Source organism: Staurois parvus, unplaced genomic scaffold (genome assembly GCF_062004578.1).
Source record: "Staurois parvus isolate SC_StPar_1 unplaced genomic scaffold, SC_StPar_1.0 ptg002864l, whole genome shotgun sequence".
Lineage (NCBI taxonomy): Eukaryota > Metazoa > Chordata > Amphibia > Anura > Ranidae > Staurois > Staurois parvus.
In genome coordinates, this window is record NW_028320660.1 from 540,310 (window position 1) to 566,280 (window position 25,971).

At 41.1% G+C, this 25,971-nt stretch overlaps 1 long non-coding RNA gene across 16 annotated transcripts in view; it reads left to right on the forward strand.

Moving 5' to 3' along the window:
• LOC149429009 (uncharacterized) overlaps nucleotides 1-25,971 on the forward strand; it is a 645,951-nt gene that overhangs the window by 511,565 nt on the left and 108,415 nt on the right. The window contains exon 15 of one of the 16 annotated variants that reach the window (XR_016310637.1): nucleotides 15,871-16,029. The exons of the other annotated variants lie outside the window; for them this stretch is intronic. This is a non-coding gene — a long non-coding RNA (uncharacterized LOC149429009). Of the gene's footprint in view, nucleotides 1-15,870; nucleotides 16,030-25,971 lie in introns of those variants that run through there. 16 annotated transcript variants of the gene reach the window in all.

Consider the following 25,971-nt stretch of genomic DNA (forward strand, 5'->3'; position numbering starts at 1 on the left):
CTGAATCAGTGAACAATTCAAAATCCGTTGCAAAGATAAATTCATCCTGAAAAAACGAACAACCTTTATATTCCTCAAAAAATTTTAACCACACTACTAAATCCTCCTTTAATTCACAGGTTAATCTTACATGTGAGAAAGGAGATTTAAACCCGAAATCGCTAAATAAAGCGTACACGAAAATATTTTTCCCACTGGCATTATTCTGGATGCAAATGCCAGTAGGCCTAATAATGACTGTAATTCTATTAATAATACTTTTTTTTACCCTCTTATTGTTGTCAATTTTTTCCTCTTGGCAGTCGAAATTCAAATTTTTCTGTGTCTATCAGTATTCCTAAAAATTCCAATTTTGTGGTTGGATAAATCGTTTTCATTTGCTAATGGTATACCGAAATGCTGCGTTACCTTACTGAACATTTGCAGCATGTCTACACATATTGTCGAAAATGCTGGGCCTATAAACAAAAAATCATCCAGATAATGAGTTCTCCCATTCTGGCCTGATTCTTTTTCAATAGCCCATTGTAAGAATTTTGAAAATGTTTCGAAATACGCACAAGACAGTGAACAACCCATTGGTAAACATCTATCGTAGTAAAGTTGACCTTCATAATGGATACCCAATGAGTTAAATGCTTCTGGGTTAATAGGTAATAGCCTAAATGCTGCCTTTATATCTGCCTTGGCTAGCAATGCTCCTTTTCCAAACTTTCTTATTTTATGAATGGCTCCTTCAAACGTGCAACATGATGCTGATCCTTCATCTATTTTGTCGTTTAAAGAAAAGCCTTTTGGGAATGATAGGTGGTGAATAAGCCGATACGTATTCGGTTCTTATTTAGGAATATTACCCAGTGGCGATATCCTAAAATTATGAAAAGGTGGTTCCTTAACCCCTTTGCGCCGGCGCCTCCCGGCCCTTTTAAGAGTTTCAGAAGCCGGGAGGCGGGGTTCAGGGTCATGTGACCGCTGTGATGCGGCGGTCACATGATCGGGAAAGGTCCCAATCGAAAGAGGAGATCGGGACCTTTCCGTGAGTATCGGACATGTGTGCTGGGAGCACGGCAGGGTGTGCGCTCTCGTCACATATGTCCTTTTTTAATAGAATGCAAATGTGCGACCGCTCGGCGTCTAGGCCCAGACGCCGGGAGGCCGCACATTTGCGTTCGGCCAGTGTGAAGAGGTTAAAAGGACCAGCCAGGCGTCCTTCTTTTATTTCTGTTTCTAATTTTTTTCTAACAATGTGAAATTGATCTACCGACTTTAAATTATCAACAATATTACATCCATAACCTGAAAATATTGGTAACAAAAACCATTCAAAAAACCATCCGTTTAAAAACTTAACTGTCTCCTTGTTTGGATATATTTCCAACTTTGACGCATGTTTTCCAAATTCACTGGTGTGCTGCCTTTTGATACATTCTCTCTTTTGTCCTTGAAAAGCCATGTTTCTTTTGAAACCTTTAAGAAATGAATGTGGGCCTGAACAATGCGAACATTCGTGTTTTGTACCTACATGACCCTGCCCACTTACATTGACTTTCATTGAATGCGTAACCATATCCCTTTTATATAAGGGAATACTGTGATGGAAGATTGTGGTTTTTGAAATGTCTGTTTTTGAGGTAATATTAAGTTTAGCCACAAGCCTACATTCTTCATACCCCATTTTAGTGATGGATATATAGATAGTTTTTGCCGGAAAGATTTGTCGTAATGATACCATCCTAATCCTCCAAAATTTTTATAGGCCTCTAAAACTTGTTCCAAATGTTGGAATAAACCACTGCAATGCTCTGGGTGTTTTTCCCCTAGCACGCTAGAATATATTGCAAAAGCTTGCAGCCAATTATGAAATGATCTCGCTATTGGTCTACGCCTGTCTTCATCGTCGGATTTTCTATCAGTTTTGCCTGTGAAATCTTTTGCTGAGGGTAACAATGACAGAATAACCACAAATTCTCCTTTCCATATTTTTTCTTTTAATTGCGTTGATAAATGATATCCTAGCGGGGATATTTCACATAGCAAAACTTCTTTTAAACATGTTTCTGGTATTGGCGAATTAATATTCATTCCCGTATTATTTTTTTCTATACTCATGCTACCTAAATTACTGGACAATTTATCATTAATATTAACATTACTATCCTTATTAACCCACACATTAGCATGACTACTATTTTTAACAAATTATCACTATTAACATTTTTGTTTAAATTATTAGTAAGTGTTGTAATGAAATCTAATATTTTTTAATAAGCTGTTAATCTCATCATTTCCACAAGATGTCGCTGTTTCGATTTCTGGATCCCTGTGCTGACCTCTGTTGCCACCACTGGATAAAGTCGGTATTGCATGCACAGGCTCGTTTCTCTTTCCTGACTCAGCTCCAGTTGAGGTTGTTGCCTAGCAACCACTTCGGAGGCCGCAGCCTCACTTTCAGCTCCGAGGGATGCTCGACTTCCATGAATACTTACTCTTCCTGGCAGCGAAGGAACCTGTCTCTTCCTCCTCTCATGCTGGCTTGCTCTTCCGACCACCGTTTCTTCCGATGCCCAGCCGGACTCCTCTTGCCCTGCTGATGATGCTGGTCAACCACTGGAACCGTGCCGAGACTCGCTCTTCTGTGACAGGCTCTATTCGGCCGCTCTTCCTCTGACAGCGCTTCGGTGAGTTCTCCAACCCCTGTTCTGTGTCTTCCCGCTCCTTCCCCTCTTCCCCTTCGGCTGCCATATCAAGGCAGCGCCACAGCCATTCTTCTCCTCCGCTGCTCCTGGCTTGCTCCAAAACTTGCCTCATGAGGGTCTTCATGGTCAGAATTAGCACAAACCGGCTCCTTAATATTATAGCTCCTTGCAACCTGTTGGCCAACTCTGACCAACTGTGAGAATTCTGTTACGAAGTGCCCTGTATATAATGAGCCCCAAACAATTCCAGAATGTTCCAGGTCACGTGATTTTTCCCGCTTTTTCTAAGGTCACGTGGTTATTCTCTTCTTGCTTTTTTCCCTGTCAGATTTCTTAAAGGGGCCCTAACCTAATTCCTACCTATTCCTGAGGAGAAGTTTTTTTTTTTTTCTTTTTAATTAAATTAGGGATGGCGTCCGCATGCCCATGCTTTCAGGCTCATATGTTAGAGCCCTCGTTTTTTTTTATTCCTGTTGTATCACAAATGTGGAAGTGCTAATGTGATAAAACACATCCTTCGGCATGGTGATCTGTTGTTTGGTTTGCCTGCTTGTGTCTGTGTCAGATCTAATTACTGTGTAGGTCTCCTTTGCACAGCACCAGACTGAGATACCCAGGGACTGTGGGATATATAGTTTCTTCACAGGATGGTTCAGTTTTCAGGTTACAGACAGAGGCCATGCACTATTTGGTGCAGTGCCAGGCTGCATGCCTCATGTTTGAACACAACAGAAAATTCTGACACAAAAATGTCAAGATTTAGAGCTGATTCACACGTGTAGAGCGGATTGAAGCTCAGGTTTCACTGCTAATTGACACAGTAGTTGTTCAGCGGTTCATGTCAGGTTTACATCAGGTTCAGGACAGGATTAGCTCAGGATCTTATCCTATTCGCCCATCTGTGGCTTAGAAATGGTTCCCCAGAAGGTAATAGCCTGTAATCTGCACCTGCAGGCACTGCTCAGAAATCGGAACGGACTTTTCCACACCGCACTGAATCCGCATTGGACATATGTGAACAGGAAGCAATGTTTTTTCACATGTCATGCGGATTGGATGCGGTTCAAACCACATGCAATCCATATATACAGTTGTGTTCAAAATAATAGCAGTGTGTTGAAAAAAGTGAATAAAGCTCAAAATCCTTCTAATAGCTTTTATTTCCATACACACAAATGCATTGGGAACACTACACATTCTATTCCAAATCAAAACATGAAGAAAAATATCAAATTTGTGTTGTTCCTCTAAAAAAAATTGAAGAAAAGTGAATATTAGACTGTTCAAAAAAATAGCAGTGTTTGTGTTCTTCTTTACAAACTCAAGCATTCACTATATAAAATGAAAAATGTTTGACGATTTTGCTTTCCTTTGAATCACTTAATGAATATTTAGTTGTATAAGCACTGTTTCTGAGAACTGCTGTACATCTGTGTTGCATGGAGTCAACCAACTTCTGGCACCTGTGAACAGGTATTCCAGCCCAGGATGATTGGACTACATTCCACAGTTCTTCTCTATTTCTTGGTTTTGCCTCAGAAACTGCATTTTTAATGTCACCCCACAAGTTTTCTATTGGATTAAGATCCGGGGATTGGGCTGACCACTCCATAACGTCACTCTTGTTGGTCTGGAACCAAGATGTTGCACGTATACTGGTGTGTTTGGGGTCGTTGTCTTGTTGGAACACCCATTTCAAGGGCATTTCCTCTTCAGCATAAGGCAGCATGACCTCTTCAAGTATTCTGATGTATTCAAACTGATCCATGATCCCTGGTATGCGATAAATAGGCCCAACACCGTAGTATGAGAAACATCCCCATATCATGATGCTTGCACCACCATGCTTCACTCTCTTCACAGTGTACTGTGGCTTGAATTCAGTGTTTGGGGGTCGTCTGACAAACTGTCTCCGACCACTAGACCCAAAAAGAACAATCTTACTTTCATCAGTCCACAAAATGTTGCGCCATTTCTCTTTAGGCCAGTCAATGTGCTCTTTGGCAAATTGTAGCCTCTTCAGCGCGTCTTTTTTTTCAACAGTGGGACTTTGCGGGGGCTTCTTGCAGATAGCTTGGCTTCACATAGGCGTCTTCTAATTGTAACAGTACTCACAGGTAACTTTAGACCTTCTTTGATCTTCCTGGAGCTGATTGTTGGCTGAGTCCTTGCCATTTTGACTATTCTATCCATTTGAATGGTAGTTTTTTGCTTTCTTCCACGACTTTCAGGTTTTGGTTGCCATTTTAAAGCATTTGCGATCATTTTAGCTGAGCAGCCTATCATTTTCTGCACTTCTTTATATGTTTTCCCCTCTCCAATCAACTTTTTAATCAAGGAAAATGTCTGGAACGACCCATTTTCCTCAGAATTTCAGAGAGAAATGCACTGTAACCAGCATGTACATTTGCTGCCTTCCTTCCTTAAATAAGGGCAATAACTGCCACCTGTTTTTCAAAGAATGAATGACCTCACTAATAGAACTCCACACTATTATTTTGAAAATGCCCCTTTCAATTAGTGATTCAGTTACACAGAATCAGCAGCATGCATGTCATGACTGTTGGGTCTGTTGGATTTCTATTACTCTACTACACCTGCTAGTAAATTATTTGCCATGTAGAAATATCATTTCTACCAAAAACAGTGATTGATCAGGTTAGTGATGTCTGACTGCTATTATTTTGAACACAACTGTATGTGAACCGGCACTAACTCTACTATAGTGTGCGCATATGTGGCAACAAATGACACCATGAAGCTACACAATCAATGCACATCTGATCCAGGTAAAATACAAAAGATGCAAGTGGGAAGGTTTATAATGAAAAAGTCACATTCACTTAATTAGAAAAATTCTATTATTTCCTTTTGTTTATATTATCAGTGTATTCTAAAACATTTTACATACAGTGCCTTGAAAAAGTCTTCATTCCCCTTGAAATTTTCCACATTTGTGTCATTTTACAGCCAAAAACTTAAATGTATTTTATTGGGATTTTATGTGAAAAATACATTTCGTTTTTGGTCATGATGAAAATTATGTGGAAAATTTCAAGGGGTAAAAATACTTTTTCAAGGCACCGCAGATCAGTGGCTTGCCACCTAGTTAACCGCTGTTCCAGCTGAGCTTACAACCACGTTTGTAGTTACATGCACTCATACAACCACACTGGGGTTTAACCAACCTAATTGCACCTTTCATTGTAGGGTAAAATGAGAATTCTAAGTGGTGTATTTAAAAAAAAAAAAAAAAAGGAATAACCACTTCCCAGCCACCCTATAGCAGTTTTACTACTCCAGGGTGGCCACTCTGCACAAAATTCCATTTTTTTTTTTTTGCATTTGTGGGTAGGGGGCAAGAAAGTAAGGAATGCATTGAAGGTAAACCAAAATGAAAACATGCACCAGTTCAGCTTTCAGAAAGAACATTGCCTGGAGTTACATTCCAGTTTGGCAACACTTTCATAGAACACAAATTAGTATATGAGGTACAGGTAGCCAAAGGAAATCCTTAGAATTGGATATATTCCATTACAAGGAATAGTGCAATCATCATCATTGTGTTGAAAAGGAACATGAATAAAATAAACCATCGTCTGGCTAAGAGTTTTGACAACTGATTTTACATGACAATTTGGCCTACACCAGAAAAAGCAAAAGCTGATGTTTAACAGTAGCCAATGACTAGACGTTTGAGAACAGTGGGAGCACAGGCTAAACAGAAAAAAAAAAGGATTATGTATAAATAGGCTACTGTATATGGATACCTTAGGTATAAAAATATCTGTGCCTAGAACATCACAGCCCATAAAGCAAAAAAGTGCCTGCACTATTCAATATGGATCATACAATTCCATGCTTAAAAACAGTCAACAAATAGTGATCCTGGAAGATACTAGAACAATCACTGTAAACTACATTAAACAATACATTTTATAATATGTATCTAAATATGCAGTTATTGCGACTCTGCTAGAACAGTCCTCTTCTATTCTAAGTTACCTCCAAGAGAAATTTTCATTAACACTGTAGTCACCACAGATGGCATCACAGAGTAAAATACAGTCCTGGCAGAGTGTAGGCATACAGCTCCTAATGTGTACAAAAGCATTTTGCGCAGTTTTGCAGCCATTGTGTCTTTATTGATGACAGGAAGGCAATGTGGTGCCTCTTCCACTAGCGCCACCAGCTCTGAAGGCTCTTCTGACTTTACTTTCCATAGAACTTCTTGTTTAGAAGGAAGATGAGAAGGTTTACATTGACCTTTGCTCGGTCAATCATCTTCATAACCGCAACACCCTCATACTGCAGCTGGAGAAGGTCCTGAAAGTGCAAATGGGGAAAATCAGGAAGGTGAACACTTGGTATAAAAGCCTGCATTCAATCTGCAAAGTTGATTGGAGAACACATAATACATGTCTTGTTTTCATACAAATTTAGGATACACACGCAGACCTTTACATGGATGATCTGGACACATACTGGCACATTCATTGAGCTATGTTACAGGGTATCATTGTCAGTAACAAAACTAGCAATAGTTGAGCCCACTGGTAGAATGGTGTGGAAATCTCTGCAAACTATATATATATAAAAAAAAAAACCCTTCAGTTCTACATTTCTGTTCTCTTCTCTTGTTAATATGATCTTTTTGCAAACTGCTAAAATCTATTTCTTGGAATTGATCGATGAACACAGAAATTCAGATGCTGTCAGGTTCTACTATTATCCGCAGGAAGATTAAACATTGGAAAACCAGCAAATTGTAAACCAACCTCATGATAACCCTTCATCTACAAAAGCATGCCTCAGATGGTAGCAAGCAGTACCTGAACATTAACACAGAATGGTAGGACCTGTGTCCCTCAATTGGCTGCTAGATACTCTGCATTCCTACTTCTTTTCTTGCCCATTGAGAGACACACAATTTAGATGCTGCTGGGACACCCAAATGTGGTGTGCTACAGAGGAACAACCTCTAACAAGCCCAACAGGACTGGGGAAGAGATGCTTGAAGGACCAACATCTGACACTTGATTAGGCTAAGCCTCTTACCCGATAGAGTAACCTGCCAGACAACCAAGGAAGGACACAGAATCAGCCTGATGCTCAAGACCAGGGGTCTCCAAACTTTTTAAGCAAAGGGCCAGGTTGCTGTCCTTCCGCCTTTAGGGGTGCTGGACTGTGGCCAGTGGGAGTAGAAAATGCCCTGGCAACAGTGCCCTATCATTGGCTTTAACCACATGCCGCCCAGCCACTGTAGAAATACGTTGGCAGGGCGGCATGGCTGGGCAAAACCACATTTTAAAACGTGTTTGCAAAACAGGTAGGGGGCGCGCCACCGCCCTACCTGTCCCGCCGATCACGGCCACGGGTGTCAGTTACCGGCTGTGTCCCGCCGATTAGCGGCAATCACTGACAGAGAGCAGGGCTGCAGTAACTCTGCTTTCTGTCAGTTCCCTGTCAGCTCCTGACATGCTGAGCTGGAAAGAAGAGTTTATCTCTCCCGATCAGCTGTCCCCTGTGCAGTACACACCCCCGCCCCCTAGTAAAACACTCCCCTCACACAGTTAACCCTTTCAGTAAATAAAGTTAACCCCTTCCTCCCCAGTGCCATTAGTACAGCGTCATTTTTTTTTTTTTTTTTTGCACTGATCACTGTTTTGGTGTCACTGGGGATGTCCGTGACCCCAAGTCAGTTCCCCCCCCCCCGTGTCAGAATGTCCGCCGCAGTCCCGCCATAAGTCACTGATTGCCGCCATAAGTCGCTGATCGCCGTTATTCGTATAAAAAAAAATTAAAAATCCTGGTATCTTTACCGCCATTTGTAAACGCTATAACTTTCACGTAAACCAATTAATTTACACGTATTGGGGTTTTTTGGGTTTTTTTTTAGCAAAGACATGTCGCAGAATACATTTTGGCCGAAATTTGATTTTGAAATTTTTTTTACTGGATATGTTTTATAGCAAGAAGTCCAGAATATTGTTTTTTTTCTCAAAATTGTCAGCTTTTTTTTTTTTTATAGCGCAAAAAATAAAAACCCGCACAGGCGATCAAATACCACCGAAAGAAAGCTCTATTTGTGTGAAAAAAAGGACATAAATTTCATTTATGTATCGATTGCATGACCGCACAATTGTCCGTTAAACTAGCGCAGCGCTGTATAGCAAAAAAATGGCGTAAATTGCAGTATCTATACCATAGTTTGTAGACGCTATAACTTTCACACAAAGCAATCAATATACACTCATTGGGATTTTTTTTTACCAAAAACATGTAGAAGAATACATTTTGGCTTAAATTTATAACTAACTTTGAGTTTACTATATATTTTTTATAGCTGAAAGTAAAAAATATAGTTTTTCTTCAAAATTGTTGGTCTTTTTTTGTTTATAGCGTGAAAGATAAAAAGCGCACAGGTGATCAAATACCACCGAAAGAAAGCTCTATTTGTGTGAAAAATAGGACGTAAATTTTGTTTGGGTGCAGCATTGCATGACCGCGCAATTATCAGTTGAATTAGTGCAGCGCCGAGTAGCAAAAAGAGGCCTGGTCATTAAGTGGGGTAAATCCTCTGGAGGACAAGTGGTTAATAGGAGGAATAGTGCCACATTGTTGATAACAAAAAGAACAGTGCCCCATTGATGGTGTCAGTAGGGGGAATGGTGCTCCATCATTGGTTTCAGTTGGTGGAATAGTGCCCCAAGGGCCAGATAAAGGCAAGCAAAGGGCCACAGTTTGGAGATCACTGCCAGAGAGTTGCACCAAACAGAAAGGAATGCTAAACATGGATCTAAAAGCTGATCAACCACTACCCACTAAAACAGATGGAACAACTATAGTAACAAAAGAAAATAAAAACACAACTGGATGTGATCAACAGAAAATGGGGACAAACCCTGGAAGGAAAAAGTCCCAAGAAGTAATTAGGACAAACCAGGTCCAGGTGAGAAAGACTAGCCAATCTTCATGGGAAGGACTAAGCTGTCTAGAATCAAAACGACACAAAGTCAAGCATTAAAGAAGAGGTCTGGCTAGACAACCAAACTGGCTATGTGACACTTACCAGGGAAAACTTGAGCAGCAAAAACAAACAGCCATCGGGTGTGAAAAAGAGTGAGACCAGAGAATCCAAGGGATAGATTCCACAAAGTCAATGTGACTCAAGGGTTTGACTGAAGAGAAGGCACCCCCCACAAGGGTAGGCAGGAAATGGAATCGAAAGCATAGCCCCATATACTGGTGAGAAGGGGACCACTGGCGCTCATACATGCTCCCTGGCATGCACAGGTGCTGTTGTTACATTTCAGAGGATCCTGTTGAGAAACTGCCTTGTCTATCCCTGACCTCAAGCGCTGGATCTATGAAAGCTCCCAAGGAAACAATGGTATGCCTCCTTGAATGTTGTATGGCTAGCAAAAATCAGGGAAATCAATGAAATGGAAGACTTGGTTGCAACAGAGAGCACAAGAGATACATGTTTGAAAAAAATGTCTGCTCTGATTATTCAGCCCTACTAAACTTGGATCTAAACCCTGTAATGTTAGCAGAACACAACTTGTCTTATGGGACCCGAAAGTAAGAGCACGGCATCTATCCTTTCCCACGCTATTGTATCCTTTCCCACGCTGTTCAGGTGAGTTTACCCCCACCCATTTTTAAAAATGTTAATGAGTGCAGAGAGCCACGTGTAACATGGCACATATGGTATCGGATTTCCTCTCTTCAGTCTGTACAGCTCTGCTGAGCAAGCTGGCTGGCGAGTTGATTTTTGAACCATTTTTCCTTTATTACGGATATGCGTTGCCCGGTTCACTTAGTCCTTGCTTCATAAGCCAGTTATAGACCGGGGCAGGTGCCATGTTTTATTTTTCTGCTGAGCCGGGGGATTAAATAAGCTCATAATTTTATTTGCTGTGTTTTACAAAGTCTACTATTTGTATTATGGACATTATAATTATGATGTTGTACACGGAAATCCCTGTATACTTTTCTTTTTACCATTGTTGTGTATGATCTCTGTACTCTGTTTTATTGTTAAATAAAGATATGGAGGAGAAAAAAAAAAAAAAAAGGAAAGCCCCCGATCCTTCAGATCTAGAGAAGTATCAGACATCATGGAGCAAGGGACAGATATCTTTGTAGTACAGCTAAAAGCAATACATTGAGGGCAGAACAAAACAAAGCATCTGAAGAACCTTTCTTAAGAAGCTGATGATCAGTCAAAGGAAGGGGACCTATCTGCAGGTGCACAGGTCTCACAAAGTCATCAGGATATACTCTGTTCTTTTCAGAGGATACCTGCTGCAGTGAAAGAACCAGACTATTTTCCTTCACGCAGAAAGGACTCCCTACTCCTTCTTGTTGAAGACGTGGCAGCAGATGATGCCCAAACTGTTTTGAAGGGCAAGACAGTAGCCCCAGGAATAGTGGCTCTCCAGTGAGCAAAACCATATAGGGGAAGGGGGTGCCACAGGAAAAAAGGATTAGCCTGTGAGTAGAAAGAGGCATTCTCTGAACCTGAATTCCTGAGACACAAACTACCCAAGGACCCCTGGGGTTCACAATCAACCCCCCCCCCCAAAGTGCTTGCTGCATCTTCATACTGAAACTTTTTAAATAGAGTTTGTGGACTGCCTAAGTGGGCCTGGGGGCAGAAGTAGATGAAAGAAGCATAGGCTTCAGCCGATATTTCCCTACACCTGAGAAAGCATTGGAAGCCTTCGGCTCTCACTGCTGTCATGCAGGCACTTGGCAGGAGAGAGGGACCAGGAGCGTCGGCGGGGGACCTGAGAAGAGGATGGTTGGGGCTACTCTGTGCAAAGGCATTGCACAGAGCAGGTAAGTATAACAAGTTTTTTGATTTAAAAATAAAATAGAGAAACTTATCTTTAAAATCACTTTAAGAAAATAATATATATTTTCACACTACCCCTACACAAACACTTCAATGGTCATTCTTGTGAGGAGAAAAAAAACACTTTCAAAGATTCACATCTTTGCTTTGCGGTAAAACACATTTTAAATTTGAAATGCACATTCCCAATGCATAAAAGACCTACATTTTAGGTGCTACAGTGCACAAATGTTATTAGGGTCCTGTGGTGTGCTGCAAATTAAAAAAAAAAAAAAACCGTTGCATGTGCATTACAAAGGTCTGCTATGGTGCTTTGGCAGCCCATATCAAATGAATGATCTTTCTTACCTCTACACACATACAGGCATGCAGTAATGAATAGTAAAGGCATGAAAAGTGTCCCTTCCCCTTTCTATAAATCATAATTTATCTTTATAAAAGTTATATAGTAGTATTGCGACTTAATTTAAAAAAGAAAAAAAAGCAATTAAGTCTGGTTTAATTTTTCAGTAAGCACATGAATCGTAACTTCAGAGTTATAATAACCTAGACATCTCTCTGCTATATTGGAAATGTGCAGTCTTTCATTTTTTGGCAGACCTTGAGCAAATAGTACAGATAATGGGTTAACAAAACTCCAATGAGATTACCTGATAATGCAACATATATTTCAATCTTATATATCTAGACAAATAAATGTGTATATAATATACATAAATGACTGCATTTGTGAATCTGTAAAAATCAACTCACATAAGCAAAATAAAAAACACTGAACAGTTAATAAAAAAGAAATAGTAATATAATATAATGATAATGTCCCACAGAGAAATAAGTGACTTTGTGCTGAAAAATCTTCAGTATCTTTAAATAGGTGACTGCTTGTGCCTCCTCCCTTAAGTGAAGATGTGCGCTCACCTCATGAATAGCCTGCAATTAGGCTATTAAAGCTTGCGGTTCACCTCCTTGGAACCTACTTGTTTAGGAACTGCTGTAGATGAGATAACCATGAAATGCGACATGTGTTGTAGAAAAATATCCTCTCACTGGGTGCCACTCCACTGTCTTCTTATTTCCATGCGGTTCTCCATAAATAAGAAAAATCCTGACATGGTGCTTTATCGTTTTTAAAAAAGCTTTAATGTGAAGCTGACAGGTGGCACTCACATAAATCGTATAGTGGTAGTACAATTATCTCAGACCTCCGCTGACTGTCGGAGCTGTGCGCTCGTGGTCCGATGGCCGGACTGACTCCCTCCGAGTGACGTGAACAGTCCCACCCCTACGCGTTACGCCACCAATCACGTGGCTTCATCAGGGGGATTTGATTGGTCCAATCAAATCCCCCTGATGAAGCCACGTGATTGGTGGCGTAACGCGTAGGGGTGGGACTGTTCACGTCACTCGGAGGGAGTCAGTCCGGCCATCGGACCACGAGCGCACAGCTCCGACAGTCAGCGGAGGTCTGAGATAATTGTACTACCACTATACGATTTATGTGAGTGCCACCTGTCAGCTTCACATTAAAGCTTTTTTAAAAACGATAAAGCACCATGTCAGGATTTTTCTTATTTATGGAGAACCGCATGGAAATAAGAAGACAGTGGAGTGGCACCCAGTGAGAGGATATTTTTCTACAACACATGTCGCATTTCATGGTTATCTCATCTACAGCAGTTCCTAAACAAGTAGGTTCCAAGGAGGTGAACCGCAAGCTTTAATAGCCTAATTGCAGGCTATTCATGAGGTGAGCGCACATCTTCACTTAAGGGAGGAGGCACAAGCAGTCACCTATTTAAAGATACTGAAGATTTTTCAGCACAAAGTCACTTATTTCTCTGTGGGACATTATCATTATATTATATTACTATTTCTTTTTTATTAACTGTTCAGTGTTTTTTATTTTGCTTATGTGAGTTGATTTTTACAGATTCACAAATGCAGTCATTTATGTATATTATATACACATTTATTTGTCTAGATATATAAGATTGAAAGGTTGTGAGCGCAATACTACATTTTTATTTTCACGCTTTTTTCACATTGGTAGTTATGTGTTATAAGTTTGCGATCCAACAATAGGAATTTTTATTACTTGGCTCGCAAGATTTCTTTCAAATAAATGCAACATATATGTTTCCATTTGAACACCCATGAACTTGGCTTTCACTTCAAAATCACCAACTTCTTCCATAAGAGATATTTCAAAGATCACATTTTTAAATCTGCATAGACAACAGATGACAAGTGTGAGGGGTGTGTCAGACAGACAGTGTTGCAACACATATATACAGCATGAGATAAAAAAAAGAAATTCATCTTCAACACTGAAACCAGCAATGAAATTCTGCACCTTCTTTAGAAAATCGGAAATTTTGTGCATTTTGTAATCCAATGGTGCCACCAGTGATTTTGAAATTTGACCAACCAAGCCTTCAATTTCACCTCAAGTTGCTAAAGAAAAGCATTTTCGTGGCTGGGAATCTTCTTTTCTTTCCAGGCCACAGCTCATGCTTCTTTTTCGATTAAGTTTCTCGCATGATTCTTCCATCAATGATTAGAAACTAATGGTGCGAAATTTGAATGAAAATTCTTCGTTCCAATTTTCGAAAGAAAATTCTTACAGAATTCGACCTGTGTGTGGCTTGCATTACACAAAATCTGGAATTTCTGCTTCCCTGTCTTGTTATCTCAGGAGAGTAAACTTAATTTTTAATGTAAAAGGTGAAATGTATACTAACTTATGCTTATTAGGAAACATTTTGTTGATCTGGTGAAATACAAGAAGGAAGGTGAGCAAAAGACAGGCTTGAGAAGTGATGCAATCCCAGCACCCAGAGGGGAAGCAGCTGTGGGTTAAAGGGGAAGGGAATTGTTCAAGGGAAGGGAGGTACACAGGGCAATCCTCTCATAACACAAATGGCTGAAATCCAGTGGGTAGATACACAAGACAACACTAGCAGAATGGGCTAGGTGTGTAAACAAGAGAGAAACAGGATCCTAGTTAACAGAGTAATGAAGTGTAATTTTAGTGTGGAAGAAGGGGCTTCCGTCTAGACACTCTGCCATAAAGCCCAGATCAGTGGAAGGCTGCAGTAATGGGATCTCTGGAGAGCAATCGGAGTGACCATCAGGTTCTTGGTCACCTCTCTTACAGAAGTCCTTCTTCCCCGATTGCTCAGTTTGGCCGGGCAACCAGATCATTGAAGAGTCCTGGCTGTGCCAAACTTCTTTCAATTCAGAATTATGGAGGCCTCTGTGCTCTTGGCAACCTTCAGCGCAGCAGAAATGATTTATCGCCTTCCCCAGATCTGTGCCTTGCAATAGTCCTATCCCGGAGCTCTACAGACCGTTTCTTTGAATCATGGCTTTTTTTTCTGATACAGTATGCATTGTAAACTGTGAGGCCTTTTACCCCCGGTTCACATATATGCAGCCGTGCGGGCTTCGTTTTGCGCGGGCACAAGAGCCAATTCATTTGAATGGACTCCTGTGACATGCAGGGAAGTCCCTGCACTTCTTCTGAATACACAGCCCGCATGGGAGCCTCGGTTCGCATTACGGCTGCGTCTTCCAGTGCGGGCAGCGTGCCATTAGAACTAATGGCACCAGCCCCCGGGTCCGCATTCCTCAGTGCGGGTGGTACAGCTGCACGGATTTTCGTGCGGATCCGCAGCCGCACCACCCTCCTTATGCAGGCCATAGACGGGTCGAAAACCGGCCATTTTTAAAAAAACGAAAAATCGGTCGTTTAATAGGCCGCCGTTACCACCAATGGTAAAAAATAAAAAAATCGGCCGATTTTCGTCCCGTCTACGGCCGGCATTTAATTATTTCTGTTCCTTGCAGAGAGCACAGCTATTATATTTGACATGAAAACATATTGCGGTTGCAACAATGTATCCATTTCGGATACAGCTGTTTTTTATTCGGATACAAATAGATACATTGTTGCAACCGCAATACTTTTCATATAAAATATAATAGCGGACTGGAATTCTTCTTTTTCTTATTTTTTCTTCTTCTTGCAGGTCACGGCTCATGTGCAGATTTTTTATTGGTAAAACAATTGGCCGATTTGCCCATCATTGCCGGGAAAATCGGCTGATTTTTTCCTAACTTTACCGATAAAAAAAGTGCCAAAACCCCGAAAAATGGCCGACCAATTAACCCACTAACGGTGTGAAAATCGGCTGATTTTTTTTCTTTTTTCGGCTGAAAAATCGGCCGATTTTCGACCCGTCTATGGCCTGCATTATAGAGAGGTGTGTGCCTTTCCAAATCACATCTAATCAATTCATCTTACCACAGGTGGACTCCAATCAAGGTGTAGAAACATCTCAGCAATGATCAAGAGAAATGGGAGGCACCTGAGCTAAATTTCAAGTGTTGCTGCAAAGGGTCTGAATACTTATGCCAATGTGATATTTCAGTTTTTTATTTTTAATAAATTCACAGACATTTCTAAAATCCTGTTTTCATTTTGTTATTATGGGGTACTGAGTGTAGATTAATGAAAAAAATTATTTAAACTGTAGTATCAGGTTGCAACATGACAAAATTGAGAAAAGTAAATGAGAGTCTGAATACTTTCTAATCACACCACTGCAATTTAAAATCGTGCGATTTGTGTGTAATTTCAGGTCTGATTTCTGAAGACTTTATTGCTACTTGTAAAGATTTTCAGCAATTTCTTGCAATTTGCAGTGTGATTTCCATTATATTCTATGTATGTGAAATTGCAACAAAACTGAAGAAAAGGTAATGCAAGAACTACTTTAGAAATCACGCTGTAGCAAATCGCACATGTTAAGACACTGAAATTCACATTCATTAGATGCGATTTCAATTCACAAATTGCACCTGAAATCGCACCGGTTTGACCGGGCATAAGGAAATGGAACTACTCAGTAATTGCCCAATAGTACAAAATCAAACTGCTAACAGTCTTATGTATGATACTTATTTTCACTTATACCTCCCGCATGCTTTTTAGTCAGTGTATTTTGGAATGTCGGGCAGGGTAAGGTACAGTCAACAGCATAGCAGCAGGGAGATGATAGATGAACAAGGGACTTCAAAAAAGACTGACAAATACAGAGGCTGGCCTAATAAAGACAGCTACAGTTTTCTTACAACTGCTTTTTATTGGAAGAGGCAATGCTAAAAAAAACCCTTTTGGCTAATAAAGTATTTTTGCATTAACTGCATAAAAGTTACATTATAGTGATTGATGAAAAACATACTCAAGACAGACTGGTCCTTTACTTTTCCCCTTGAGCCCTCACACTTATGCGGTGTGGTATATCACATGTGATTCACACAGAAACCGCACTGCATTCCTGGGCAAGCTGCAGGACCCTTTTTTTTTGTTCGCACTAGAATTGGATTTCATGGGTATTCACACCTATGCAATCTGATTCTGCACATCTCACCATGTTTTGCAAACCGATTTCGGGGTGCTGTTACCATACACACCCACAGCGTTTTGTATGAACGGGGTGCGAATATGATGAGGTGTAGAATTTGCACACAAACCAGTGCAAATCCCGCACTGCATCAGTGTGAACCCGGGCTCAAAGTACTTCGTTAGTGCACCAACTGGGTTGGAGAGAGTGTTTGTTTTGTTTTTTTTTCAATGGAACGTGCCTCAGTGGCTCTTGAAAACACAGATATTCCACTTCAAAATCTTTGTCCTGCCACATGTCTATCCCATGGATGGACTGCCCTCTGCAATTTAACTTATTCTAGTTTCCATAAAAAAAAACATCAAGTAGATTGCTTGTCAGCATGAAGTTCGGGTACGTGTGCACATCTTCCATTTGCAGTCTAATATCTTTGAATGAAGGGCACGGTTTTATGTATAAAGTCACTCAGGCTGGTATACACTTACTGGTTTGCTTGTAGATCCTCAATCTCCAGTAGCACACCTTTCTCATGGAGCCGGGCTGCCGTATATTTCAGAGATATCTTCTTGCTCTTTTTCACCCCTCCTGGTTTCTTGGAAACTCTGAATTTAAGAAATAAAAAAATAAACTGAATGTTTCCCAATTCTGTGTTTTTTTTTATAGAAAAGGAGAAAGTATCTAATATTTAAAAAGCAAAAAAAAAAAAGCAGTCAGCAGCAACCAAATTTCAAATCATCTAAGTTCTGAAAGTGACCAATTCTAAAATCTGATTGCTTGATATTGGTAACTAAACATCACTTTTTAAATATAATTAAAAAAAATAAGTCTATTTGTGTTGAAAACACAAGTCAAACCAAGCCCGCCCAAATCACAGAAAGAATATCTTTGGTACTCACTTGCCCTTGCTTGCCAGGTTGTCCAGGCAAGTCTTGATGTAACTCTTGTAATAGTCTACTTGTTCTTCATAAAACAGAGCCTTGGAGTTCAGAGCAGAATGAGTCTGCTGCAGCTTCACCAGTTCAGCCTTTCTCCTTTGTCGGTATGGCCTTTGATTACAAATCTCCTGAAGTAGAAAGCACAGCAAGCTTTTAATTAAAATTCAGGACAGATTTATTTATTGCATACATGTTCAGTAAAGTTTTCTGCCTTTTTCGTTTTAAACATAAAATTTCTGGTTTATCTTCTGCACTAAGTGCCTTACATGATCATATACTATTCCTCACATTGTAAATATCCCTGGTGCCCAATGCACAGCCTGGTGGTTCCTATGTGAGGCCAGCCATGTTTTGGGCTGGGTCCATCACCAGTTGGAGACTAGAGGGTTTAAGCAGTATCAACCGTAGTGTTGCCCACTAGCCTTGCCGCCTGCCCACCAACATTCCTAGTGCCAACTGTACCTGCTGGTCCCACCCTTTCCCAACCATTATTCCCACCCCTAGCTTGCAATTGTCAGCGCATTGCCCACTGAATCAGTGATAGGGCAGGGCTGTATACAGGTGGGAAGAAGGCAGTTTGAAAACTCAGTTGGAACCTGTGACAATCTTCCGCTTTGTGACGACTGACCATGCCTAACCAATGTGAGGGGGTCACCTAACCACTGAACACCAAATTGGCAGTCACTATGACGTGCCTCCATACATTGGTGGGCATTGAAGTGCCCTCTTAACCATTTCAATACCGAGCAATTTTACACCTTCCTGCCCAGGCCATTTTCAGCGCTCTCTCACACTTTGAATGACAATTGCGCGGTCATACAACATTTTACCCAAACTAAAATGTTATCATTTTCTTCACACAACTAGAGCTTTCTTTTGGTGGTATTTAATCACCGCTGGGGTTTTTATTTTTTGCTAAATTAACAAAAAAAGACCACAAATTTTGAAAAAAAACCCACGTTTTTCTTTGTTTCTGTTATAAAAGTTTACAAATAAATAATTGTTCTTCATAAATTTAGGCCGAGATGTATTCTGCTACATGTCTTTGGTGAAAATAACCCAAATTAAGATGTATTATTTAGTTTGTAGGAAAGTTATAGCGTTCACAAACTACGGTATAGATCTGAAAATTGATCAGTCCTGAAGTACTGACAGCCAATCTAATTTCTTGAGGTCCAAGAATGTCATAATAGTACAGATATCCCCCAAATGACCCCTTTTTGCAGAGTAGACAGTCCGACGTACTTCATAAGAGGAATGGCGAGTTTTTTGAAGTTGTATTTTATTTTCATAATTTTTTGAAAAATGAAAAAATTATTTTCACTATTTTTTTTTTTTTACATACTGTCACCAGTGCAGTACAGCGTCATCATATAACTGACATGGCGGTGAACAGGGACACTGACTGGTGACAGTATGAAAAAAAAATATATATATTTTTTTTTATTTTTTTATTATTTTTAATTACATTTTTTTTTTTTTTTTTTTTAAGATTTTTTTTTTCATATTTTACTATGACCAAAGTAGTACAATGTTACCAAAGTAACATTGTACTACTTTGGGGAAGTGATCAGATTTTTTTTTTTTTTTTTTATACAATTTGCTTATAGCAAAGAATTACTTTGCTATAAGCAAGCATTTACCTGAATGAAATCGATTCATTCAGGTTTTTTTTTTTGTGCTTAGCTGTGATTTGGCCACAGCTAATCGCATGACATGTGCATGTGACCTGCTGTGACCATTCACAGCTAGGCACTAGTATACAATGGATGGCATGAATGAAGCCATCCATTGTATACAACTGTCATGTGACCTGCTGTGATTAGTCACAGCAGGTCACATGGTACCGGCAACGGGGGCCGGTACTCAGATCTGTCATCGGCCGTGTCCGAGGCACACGGCCGGTGACAGATCGCACCGCTGCGCGGCTCTGCAACCGCGCGAACTGCGCATGTGCGGGAGCACGCCAAATGGCGTGCACCCGGAAGGCTGCAGCATTTTTGCGACCGCCAAATGGCTATAGGCCGGGCGGCTAATGGCTAAATTGAATGACAATGAACAAGGAGGAAACAAGTTAAGTAAAACTGCCACTGACCACCAATGAAGGGGGTTTAAATAGCACAATACTGATCACCAATATAGGTGTAATTATTGCAGTCACAGACAGCAATGCAGGGGGACATTACTTTATCAATTGACATCAATGTGGGCAATTACTATTACTGCTATGAACACCAATGATGAGGCTTGTTTTACCCCCACTTTCTCCTCAGTGTGCACTGCAGTATAAAATACAGCAGGACCAACATTTTCAGGTGTTGAGGTGTTTTACAGCCAATGAGTGCTCTGCCTAACTTGATGCAATGCACTTCAATCCACGAAAAAGTGCTGCTATTGTGTAGTCCGCTGGATATGAAGGCAGTAAGCATATAAGGTCTGTCTCTTAATATGAATTTAGAGAAAGAAATATAAGATCCAGCATCTTAAGGGGAAGTTCCGCTTTAAAGATTGGTCCCCCACTTCCCATTAAGGATTGACACCTTTGGGGAGAGGGGGGGGTCAGTGGAATGGGTACCCGAATTTGACAGGTACCCACTTCCACTGCGATTGCCTAGGCGATCGTAAGCGGTAGTTGTCCTCCCTCCCCGAAGTCTTGTGTGGCACGTGACAGGTCCCAGAAGATGATGGGGCATATTCAAGGCTTTGGACTTCTTTTTATTTCCTTTTCCATCTTTATAACATTCCATTACCTTGTTATGCAGGTCTTTTAACAGATCTTTTCTGATCCCCATGGCTCAGTATCTAGCTTGCTCAGGTCATCCACATAAGAGCTAACAAACTGATTATTTATACACAGACACTTACCCTTGGTTCACAAATCCACGTTCCTGTGGGCTGTCTTTTGCACGGGCTCGAGAGCCCATTCATTTGAATGGAATCCCGTGCCCTGGGACACGCAGGGAAGAAGTCCCTGTACTTCTTTGGAAACCGCAGCCCGCATGGGAACCTCGGTTCCCAGTGCGGTTGCGATTTCCAGTGCGGGCTGCGTGCCATTAGAATTAATGGTATCCGCCCGTGGGTCCCCATTCTTCTGTGTGGGTAGTGCGGCTGCACGGATTTTTGTGCAGATCCGCAGCGGCACCACCCGCACATATGTGAACCTAGCCTAATTGCAATTTAAAAAGACACAGATGTAGGAAATTAAATTTAATTGCCATTCTAACCTGTGTGTGTCACTTTGTGTGTCTGTACCAAGACCAAACATTCCAGGGTATGTAAACTTTTGATCATGGCTATTTGGGTGATTTATGTTATTATGATTTAAAAAGGATCCAAACAACTATGTGATAATAAATGGCTTCATATGATCACTATCCTTAACCTCCCTAGCGGTATGATTATTTCAGATTTTGGTGCTGAAAGCGGTACCATTATTTTGCATGGAAATATGTCGTTTTTTTTATTTTAGGCTGTAATTTTTAGGAATAACTCACTGAAATCTGTCCGAACAAGAGTCTATTAAACATCCCGGGTAGGATAAAATTTGAAACACGAAATCATAAATTATAATTTAATAAATAATCATAAAAAATAATAATATAATAATAATACATTTAATTCAATAATATAATCAAACCGAAAACACTGAAATTTGAAATAAAGCGCCAAGTTTGCACATTGCTGAGCAAAGTCGCAAAATCGTTTTCAGTGTCTGATGACGAATTTCCCCACGAATCATCACTCAATTTTGCAAGTGGTTCTGATTTACTATCGCTGTTCTCTAGCTGATCTAAACCCGCTTTTGACCTAAAAGGACGCTTTTTGGACGCCATGGACGTTTCTCAGTTTCCAGGCAGAAAGAACAGACAAAATGCAAGCAGGGCACAGGACAAAGCACTAGGGACAATATGTATGTGAAATGGGTTGAAACAGCAATGTTTTACTATGTAAAATTTGTTTGGAAAAAAATGACATTTTTAAAAATTTTCAAATTTCCCGCCGGCACCCGTACGTCCCGACGTCACAGGGACCGGAACACAGAAGCCGGATGCCGGCATCGGCCAGAGGAGATGGCCGGGGATGCTGCAGGGGACACATCGTGGGAGCGAAGGACAAGGTAAGCTCTGCAGGGACTCCCTATGCAGCGCCGCATGGTAAGCCCGAGTGTAGCTCGGGGTTTCCGCTTTTGGTACTGACATTTTACCCCGAGCTACACTTGGGAATACCGCTAGGGAGGTTAAATAAAAGACTGTCTTTTTGGCATATTAGTCAATTAAAAAATGTCACGATGTCTGCCAGGGTATGCAAACTTTTGATTACAACTGTATATGTTTTAGCATCTAGATCAGGACAACCTGCAGATCTCCAGCTACCAAAGTCCCAGCTTGTCCACTTCACCCACACATTTGGTCTCCTGGTCATAGTGGGTCCATTCCACATTAGAGACCAATGCTGTCTATAGTTGGTGTCATCATGAACATTCAATGACGCTTAAGGTGACTAATGGATTGGTAAAAAAATTTTAAAGATACCTTCAAGGTGCATTCAGTGGTCACCAAACGGTCAATATGTACTGGCACCGGTGTTCACCATATAAAAATGTATTTGGCAGTAATTACGGGTGGGGAGGGGTTGGTGGACAAAGAATATTCAAGAACATTCATACTCTTTTTATTATGCGGCCATAGAGATTTAAGCGGTTGATTTACTAAAGGCAAATATACTGTGCCCTGCAAGTGCAGTTGCTCTAGACCCGAGGGGAAGCTCTGAAACGAGAGGAAACTTCTATCATCCAAGCATGTGAAAGCAAAAATGCAGTTTTTTTTTTAAATTTTCCTTGCTTGTGATTGGGTAGTCTTTGCTAAGTCAAGCTGTACCTCATTTACTAAGCTCTGGAGCAACTGCACTTGCAGTGCCCATTATATCTGCCTTTAGTAAATTAACCCCAGTTTTGATAAAGGTACTTCTTTTCACTGCATACATTACTATAAAACACTTTTATAGGAGAAGTTTTAACTAATTCAGTATTTTTACAATGTTAAATAACTAATTCTGCAGAAACCAGGATTGCAGTGAAAATACATGAGATGATGATGCTGGATCCAACATTTTAAACCCTTCCATAGTATAATATAATTTGAAAAATCTAAACAAAACATTATGCCAGAAAGCATTGAAGTTAAAAAAAAATGCACCAGTTCTGCTTTCAGAAAACAAATAAAATTGCCTGGAGTTACATTCCAGTTTGGCAACACTTTCATAGAACACAGAAACTAGTATACAAGGTATAGGTAGCCAAAAGGAAATCCATATATAGTTGTGCTCAAAAGTTTGCATACCCTGGCAAAAATCATGAAATTTTGGAATTGATATTGAAAATATGACTAATCATGCTATTAAACGGTCTTTTATTTAAAGATAGTGATCATATGAAGCCATTTATTATCACATAGTTGTTTTGGCTCCTTTTTAAATCATATTGATATGAGAAATCACCCAAATAGCCCTGACCAGAAGTTTACATACCCTGGAATGTTTGCCCTTGGTACAGACACAAAAGGTGACACACACAGGTTAAAAATGGCAATTAAAGGTTAATTTCCCACATCCGTGGCTTTTTACATTGCAATTAATGCCTATTTATAAAATGTCACTGAGTTTGTTAGCTCTCACGTGGATGAAGGCTAGATACTGAGCCATGGGGATCAGAAAAGAACTGTCAAAAGACCTGTGTAACAAGGTAATGGAACTTTATAATGCTGGAAAATGATATAAAAAGATATCCAAAGCCTTGAATATGCCTATCAGTACTGTCCAATCACTTATTAAGAACTGAAAAGTTTTGGGATCTTTTGAAACCAAGCCAAGGTCAAGTAGACCAAGAAAGATTGCAGTCACAGCTTCCGGAAGAATTGTTCAAGTTCTAAAGGAAAACCTACAAGTAACCTCAAGAGAAATACACGCTTATCTGGAAAAAGATGGTGTGGTTGTTTTGAAGGAGCACAATACACAGATACTTGGACAAAAATGAGCTGCATTGTCAAGTGGCCAGAAAGAAGCCTGTACTGCGCCAATGCCACAAAAAAGGCTGGTGAGGCATATCAAGGTGTTGTCGGGATATTGTAACCAGGCATTTTTGAGGCATTGATACAGTAATGGCTTCTTTCTGGCCACTCGACCATGTAGCTAATTTTTGTGCAAGTATTGTAGTGTGCTCCTCCAAAACAACCACGCCGTAATTTTCCAAAGCAGCCTGTATTCCTCCTGAGGTTACCTGTGGGTTTTTCTTTGTATCCCAAACAATTTTTCTGGCACTTGTGTCTGCAATCTTTTTTTGGTCTACCTGACCTTGGCTTGGTATCAAGGGATCCCTGAATTTTCCACTTCTTAATAAATGATTGAACAGTACTGACTGTCATATTCAAGGCTTTGGATATCTTTTATATCTTTTTCCATCTTTATAAAGTTCCATTACCTTGTTATGCAGGTCTTTTGACAGTTCTTTTCTGCTCCCCATGGCTCAATATCTAGCCTGCTCAGTGCATTCATGTGAGAGCTTACAAACTCTAATACTATTTATAAACAGAAACTAACAACAACAACAACCTCCTCGATCCCCTACAGTCCGGCTTCTGTCCCCTACACTCCACCGAAACTGCCCTACTTAAACTCTCCAACGACCTGCTAACCGCCAAAGCTAATGGCCACTATTCAGTGCTCCTACTCCTTGACCTCTCTGCGGCCTTCGACACAGTCGACCACCCCCTCCTCCTCAAAAAACTACACTCTCTTGGCCTCAGAGATTCTGCTCCCTCCTGGCTCTCATCCTACCTGTCACAATGCTCTTTCAGCGTTACCTATAATGCTACCACCTCCCCCTCACTCCCCCTCTCTGTTCGGGTCCCTCAAGGCTCCGTCCTCGGGCCCCTTCTCTTCTCCATCTACACCTCCTCCCTTGGCCAACTCATACACTCTCACGGCTTCAACTACCACCTATATGCCGACGACACACAAATCTATCTCTCAACCCCCCACCTCACCACCTCAGTCTCTGCCCGAATCACACACCTACTGAGCGACATATCAGACCGGATGTCGCTCCACTTCCTGAAACTGAACCTCTCCAAAACAGAGTTTCTTGTCTTCCCCCCAGCCCTGACACCACCCCCCATTGACTTCTTCATCACATCCAACAACGCCACCATCAAACCCGCCCCGCAGGCCAGAGTACTTGGTGTCATTCTGGACTCCAACCTATTCTTCCAGCCCCAAGTCCAATCTTTACCAAGCTCGTGCAGACTCCACCTCCGCAACATCGCCAAAATACGCACGTTCCTAACCCCAGAAACCACTAAACAGCTCATCCACTCCCTCATCATATCACGACTCGACTACTGCAACTCCCTCCTTACTGGCCTGCCTCGTCGCTGGCTATCCCCGCTTCAGTCGATCCTGAATACGGCTGCCAGACTCATTCACCTTTCCAACCGCTCCATTTCCGCCACCCCCCTCTGCCAATCCCTCCACTGGCTTCCGATTGCGCAACAGATCAAATTCAAAATCCTAACACTGACGTACAAAGCTGCCCACCATACTGCCCCGAACTACATCACTGACCTACTATCCAAGTACCACCCAGCACGCACACTCCGCTCCTCACAAGACCTCCTTCTCTCTAGTTCCCTGGTCTCCTCCTTCCATGCCCACCTCCAGGACTTCTCCAGAGTTTCACCCATCCTCTGGAACTCCCTGCCCCAACCCATCAGATTATCACCTACTCTCCTCTCCTTTATGCGCACCCTGAAAACCCACCTCTTCAGGGAAGCCTACCCCACCCCCTGCTAACTTGCCAACCTCCTCCACTCTTCCTACCACCCCATCCCCCACAGCTATCTCCTCCTGTGCCACCATCCCCTCCCTCCTAGATTGTAAGCTCGAAAGAGCAGGGCCCTTGATCCCCTCATGTTTTGCATTGTATTGTTGTTGTTCTGTCACATGTTCTGTCCCCCTTTGTAATGTACAGCGCTGAGCGAACTATTGGCGCTTTATAAATACTGTATAATAATAAT